The sequence below is a fragment of the Eschscholzia californica genome, unplaced genomic scaffold (genome assembly GCF_041429995.1).
Source record: "Eschscholzia californica isolate CP2 unplaced genomic scaffold, dmEscCali1.0.p SCAF_2, whole genome shotgun sequence".
In the NCBI taxonomy this organism is placed as follows: domain Eukaryota; kingdom Viridiplantae; phylum Streptophyta; class Magnoliopsida; order Ranunculales; family Papaveraceae; genus Eschscholzia; species Eschscholzia californica.
Genome location: NW_028238309.1, coordinates 28105161 through 28111684, shown reverse-complemented (window position 1 = coordinate 28111684; position 6524 = coordinate 28105161). Strand labels below are relative to the sequence as shown.

The following is a 6524-nucleotide window of genomic DNA, read 5'->3' as shown; positions in this document are numbered from 1 at the left end:
TGTATGCAGTGTTTGGGGAACATTTGCTCTCTCCCTCTCTGTCTCATTTTCCATGAAATTATGTTTTTTTCTAGGAAAGGTTGTCTGATAAATTGTATTAGTGTTATCAATATTGTAAAACTTCATACCTAAAGAACAAAAACATCTATCTTGTTGCTAGATCTAACACTTCATCAGTCAAATTTTGGAGATTTTTTTAGTTGTTATCGATAAAGAATGAATGAGGCTTTCTTGGAAAGTCATTACTACAAATGAAGTGGTTTCCTCTTTTTTCACATTTTAGGAAACTTTCAGTTTTTGATTGACAGGTTAAGAAGAAATAGAAATTTCTTAGATAAAATTTAAACAATCTAGCTACTTCCTATTGTTATTTTAGTTATCAGCTGTTTAAATGAATCATTTTTTAATTAAATGAGGTGAAGTACTTAGAAATCATTCTCCTCTATAATGTTGCTCTTCCTTGATTTTTTTTCTATATTTGAGTAGTTCACTCACCATGTACTTCCCTAATGAGTGCTCTTGTTTTCCTGTAGTACTTCGTTATCAGCTTAATTCTCGAAATTGTTGTCTCTAATTCTAATAATTTCTTATCTGATGCATCTATTTCATGTTTTGTTGTCTTCTTTTCAAATTTTCAAATGTGTCGTGCAACTATAGCAATTGTTTGAAACTTTACTAGCCTACACTTTCTTAGTGATTTTCGAACATATCCATATGTTTATTCATTACTTCACCTAATACATCCTAATGATTGTCATTCAGAATTCTCTCTTGGCTCTGTACTAGTATTGCAACTACTTTTATCACCTATGCAGTACGACTCGGCCGAGTCAGCCGAGTGACTCGGGACTCGGCAGTACACCGAGCCGAGTCCCACCGAGTCAGCCGAGTCTAGGGTTAGCCCGAGTGACTCGGCTGACTCGGACCTGACTCGGGCCTGACTCGGGCTTGACTCGGCTGACTTGGTAGAGATTGTATTTCTATTTATTTTTATAGTAAGTCTACTAGTTTTTTTATTCTAGTTATTAGTTATTACTTATTACTATTAGAGTATGAGTCTACTAGAGTGATTATTTAGTTCTACTTGTTCCTAACTCTACTAGTAATTTAATTTTGAAGTTTGAACTTGATTTTATTAAGTATTATCATGTTATTATTTTATATACATACACTACTAACAACTTCATAATATTCAGAGTGACTCGGCTGACTCGGCAGGATAAAAAGATCAAATGTTCAGACTCTCAAGCAAAGAATCAGTTGTTCATTGGTAACATTCCCCGGACCTGGGGGGAGGATGAGCTAAAGAAGGTTCTTATAGATGTTGGCCCTGGTGTCAATGTTGTGGAGCTGTTGAAGGTTAGTACCTTTCAGTTAATAGTTATTTGGTACCTTTACTAAAATGTGAAATCTATTAATGCAAGTACTGGTTAGAGATGTAACTGTAGTAAGTTGTGGCAAGTATAATGATGATCATTCCTGCATCTACATCGATCCTTTCTCGATTCTGATTATTGCTCCATTTGTTGTTTACTTCTGTGTTGGGGTTGGTAAATGGTTTGCTTTGCAGGATCCTAAAAACTCCAGCCGGAACCGTGGATTTGCATTCATCGGGTATTATAATCATGCTTGTGCTGAATATTCAAAGGCGAAGATGTCAAAACCTAAATTTAAGCTAGACGACAATGCTCCAACAGTAAGCTGGGCTGACCCTAAAAATTCAGATTCTTCTGCCTCTTCACAGGTGATTTTTCCTTCTTGGGCTTTTGAGGTCTGTAAAGTATGACATCTGTATTTGAGGATGCTAGCCCTTCAAAATTTGGCATAGTAGATCACGGAATGTGTAGTCCAACCCTGTCTCTGGAAGCATGTTATGATGTATTTTTCATTTATGAATTAAGTGTTGGTTTTCCCAAGGCAGTGGAGTTTACTCATATTACAGCTACGGTATCAAATGAGACAGACTGCTTTGGATCCACTGCATTGTTGAGATGTCCATTGCGTCCTTTTGAACTCCTTAAATTCAAGTTTGTCGAGTGGTACTTGTTACTGATTTTTTTCTTTCTTTAAGTACAGGTAAAGGTAGTCTATGTTAAGAATTTGCCGAAAAACACTTCTCAGAGTCAGTTAAGAAAGCTATTTGAAGAACATGGTGAGATTACAAAGATTGTGTTGCCGCCTGGAAAATCTGGACAAGAAAAGAGCAGATTTGGTTTTATTTATTTTGCCGAGAGGTCAAGTGCTATGAAGGCTCTCGAAAACCCTGATAATTATGAAATAGATGGTAATTCTTGAAATGGTATATGTTACATTCTTTCTTTACTGGAGAAATGGTCGGTGAAATTGATTCTTGTATTTTCATTGGCAGGCCAAGCTATTGAGTGTTCTCTTGCAAAGCCACAAGTAGAAGGGAAAAGCACCACAGGATCCAGTTCGCAGAAATCTGCTCAACATTCTAGCTATCTGCCTCATATGGGATATGGGTTGGTTGGTGGTGGTTATGGTGGAGGATATGGATCACCTGGTCTTATGCAGGTGAGACTTATTCTTCCATTATTTAAATGGGTTCTCCGAACACTGCCTTGTGGATAGATGTTAAGTCATAAAATTTTTCGAAATTTATAAGTAGATATTCAACTCACCTCACTGATCTTTTACAGTTCCAGTGATATATTCTTTAGCCAAAAACTACGAGTTATGCGGCAATGAATTACTCTTTTTCTGTTTTGTGCCCTTATAAAACGTAAGCTGATGTACTTACTGTTCTGGAATGGTGGTGTTTATTTTTATGTAGCAGCCACTGATCTATGGTAGAGGACCTACTCCTGCCGGGATGGCAATGATGCCCATGCTCCTGCCTAATGGATAGATTGGATATGTTTTGTACGTTCAATACCTTCCTTTATTTATACTTCACATCCCTGCTTTACTTTTTCTGGAGGAGATATCTTGCTCAAGATCAATAAAAGTTTCTTATAATGTTTAATACGAATTGGAATGTGATAAACCCTTGATCAAATTTGGAACCATTCTAATGTTTCCATTACTTTTCGATTTTGAAGTGGTTCGAATTTCTCCGGTTTGTTGGACCTGTTAGCTACCTTCACAATGTGGGTTACAGGCCCATTAATTTCTTCCTCAACTCAATAATCCCACATGAGAACTTAGGTTGAAAAATGAACTGGTTTTAAACTTCGATAGGTCACTAGAAACCCTACCTTCAGGAGTGTTTGTTTTTCCAAATTTTGAAGTATGAGATTTAAATTGATTTTCCATCGCATGAGCTTTTGTATTATTTTATCATCTATTCAGTTTTGATCTAAAAACAAGTTCCCATCACCACTGCACAAGTTTTCAGGTATATAATATCTAAATTTGGTAAAAAGATTTGCTTATACGGTATTCTCTTGTTTATAGACAGCAGCCAGGAGCCCAGCAATTCGCACCTCCTCCGCCTCAGAGGGGCGGAAGGAGTAACTGGTCAAGCAGCGGCGGAAGGCACAACAATAGTGACAGTAGCCGTGGGCGCAGGTATCACCCGTATTAATGAGCATTATTTATTGTAGTCGATAGTCGAGTGGTGAAATGTTGTGTTTTATGACATGCACCTACTGACCTACATGTGCTGGGTTAATGTTTTTTCTTTAATGTTCTGATCTGTACTTGCACTCAATTATAATAGAAAAACAAGAAGTTTCACGTAGTTATTGACATGTGGAACTTGTATCAGTATTATCTCTTATGTGAATATTTGCGAAAAAATGCAAGTCAGTGTTTACTTTTATATTCCACTTGATGCTTGCTAAATCTTTGTTCTGTTGAATTCAAATTTACCTTCCCATGTTTCTATACGAACAAAATCTAGTCGTTGGCATTCCTGAGCGCCTCTTCCTATTTCCGTTGCTTCTTCCTATTTCCGTTGCTTGTGGCCTGAGTGTTTTTCACCAAAAGTCTAAAAAATCTATTCTTCCCACTTTTGAGGAAAGAAATAAAAATTCACCAAAAATCTAAAAATATTATGGGGCATAGTCGCTGCCCAGAGACTTATCAATGAGTTTGAAGTCATGAGGTGCTTTCAGCAAGAGAAGCCCTCATGCATGCAACCATGACGCGCTGCTTCAATGCACATATTAAATGCAATCATTACTTTATGTCTCTGTTAGAGCATCTTTAGTTGGACACTCTAACAAACACTTTAAAAGTCTAGCGGTCAAGTATCCATGAAAGATTCTTTCCTAAATGTCAATGTAGGGGCACTTTGAATTTTTTTTTGTCTCAAATAGAGATCTCTAAAACACCTCTACTTAATGCACATGTTACTCTTCAATTAAATAGATAAAAAGTAGTCGAAAAACAAGAGTTTCTATTGGTTATAATTTTAGAGTCTCTCTTGAGAGTCTGCATTAATAAATGCTCCACATGTCATAGCGTGTAGTAGAGTTTCCCATTGGAGAAGGGTTTTGACAAAATCTGTATAAATCCTAAGTGGCACTCTAAGTTTATAGTTTGAGTGTAGAGCGTCTCCAATAAGACACTCTAACAAAAACTCTAAAGTCTAGTTGTCAAGTGTCAAATAAAGATTCTCGTTCTTAAGAGCATCTCCAATGGGACACTCTAACAAAAACTCTAAAATCTAGTTGTCAAGTGTCAAATAAAGTTTCCTTTTCCTAAGTGTCAATATAGAGACACTCTAAATTTTTTTGGTCTCCAATGGAGATCTCTAAAATCTACTACTTAATACATATGTTACTCTTAAATTGAATATGGAAAAAGCAGTTGAAAAGAAAAGGTTTCTATTCGTTTGAATTTTAAAGTGGCACTTAAAGAGTCTCAGACAGACACTCTAGTTTTAGAGTTTCTCTCTCTAGACACTCTATAATAAATGTGTCCACCTCATAATAGAGTGTCTAACAAAGTGTCCCATTGAAGATGGTTTTTTAACAAAAACTCCAAAAAGTTATATGTGGCACTGTTAGAGATTCAGTGTCCCATTGGAGATGCTCTTAAGCGTCAATGATAAAGACACTCTAAAATTATTTCGTCTCCAACGGAGATCTCTGAAATCTCTCTAGTTAATACACATGCCACTCTTAAATTGAATATGGAAAAAGCAGTTGAAAAGAAAAGGTTTCTATTGGTTTAAATTTTAAAGTGACACTTAGAGAGTCTCAAAGAGACACTCTAATTTTGGAGGTTCTCTCTTTAGAAATTCTATTATAAATGTGTCCACCTCATAATACAGTGTCTAACAAAGTGTTCGATTGGAGATGGTTTTTTTAATAAAAACTACAAAAAGTCATATGTGACACTCTAAGTGTTAGAGATTGAGCATCTATAGAGCATCTCCAATGGGACACTCAAACTCTAACATTTAGAGTGCCACTTAGGATTTTTTGAGATTTTGTTAAAATACCTTCTCTAGTGGGACACTCTATTCGACACTCCTGATGATGTGTGAGCATTTATTATACAGACACTCAAGAGAGACACTCTAAAACTAGAGTGTCTCATTGAGACTCTCTAAGTGTTAGAGCATCTCCAATGCAAAACTCAAAAAAATCTCTCCATTCTTCCTATGTGTTAATTTTCAATCGAGATTCTCACTCCTATGTGGCGAAAATAGAGATCCTCAATTTGTTTGTGTCTCCAATGCAAAAGTCTAAACTTATCTTGTTTACTTACGCTGCATAATTATTTTTGTAAATAAATAATTAGTTATTTAGAAAATATGGAAGACTCGATTTTTGTAAATCTAATATTGATGAGGTGGACAATTAGAGATATCTCAAGAGGACACTCTAGAGTGTCCTCTTGAGATATCTCTATTCCACCCTCGACACGTCATTTTAGAGATCCAAATAGAGTGTTGCATTGGACAGAGTTTTTAAGAAAAAACTCTAAAAATCATGTGGCACTCAGAGTTTCTAAGATTGAGTGTTGCATTGGAGATGCTCTTACTTTAGAATTTAAACCGATAGAAACATTTCCATTTTAACTACTTTTTCCTGATTCAATTTAAGAGTGACATGTGCATTAAGTAGAGAGATTTTAGAGATCTCCATACATGTGCATTAAGTAGAGAGATTTTAGAGATCTCCATTGGAGACCAAAAAAGTTTAGAGTGTCTCTATATTGACACCTAGGAAAGAGAATCTTCATTGACACTTGGCAGCTAGATTTGTAGATTGTTTGTTAGAGTGTCCCATTGGAGATGTTCTTAGAGAGTTCATTTTGGGTATAAATATCGTCATTTGTTGCAGTTTAAGTAGCATAAAAATTCAGAAAAAAAGCATCTCAAAACTTTAGCTTGATCTCTTATATCTCATCACATTTTGCAACACAATATTAGCACGATCGTTTCTAGAAGCGGGTAAAAAGATTTAAAGGTATAGACGAATGATTGGTTGAAGGCTATCTGAAAGTTTAGATAAGTTATGTTCTTAATATTTAAATGTTAAATCTAGCTAATAGCCTAATATCAATTTTGCAGCTCTCAACCTAATAAGAAATAACTATATTACTTG

The 6524-nt window shown here is 35.6% G+C and overlaps 1 pseudogene across 1 annotated transcript; it reads left to right on the top strand.

Annotated features, from left to right (window-relative positions):
* Positions 1–809: 809 nt before the first annotated feature.
* Positions 810–3784, top strand: LOC147557239 (heterogeneous nuclear ribonucleoprotein Q-like; annotated as a pseudogene). Its single transcript, XR_015234131.1, has 7 exons — positions 810–824; positions 1066–1359; positions 1571–1744; positions 2077–2284; positions 2369–2535; positions 2798–2883; positions 3418–3784. The product of XR_015234131.1 is annotated as a heterogeneous nuclear ribonucleoprotein Q-like (transcript).
* The last annotated feature ends 2740 nt before the right edge of the window (positions 3785–6524 follow it).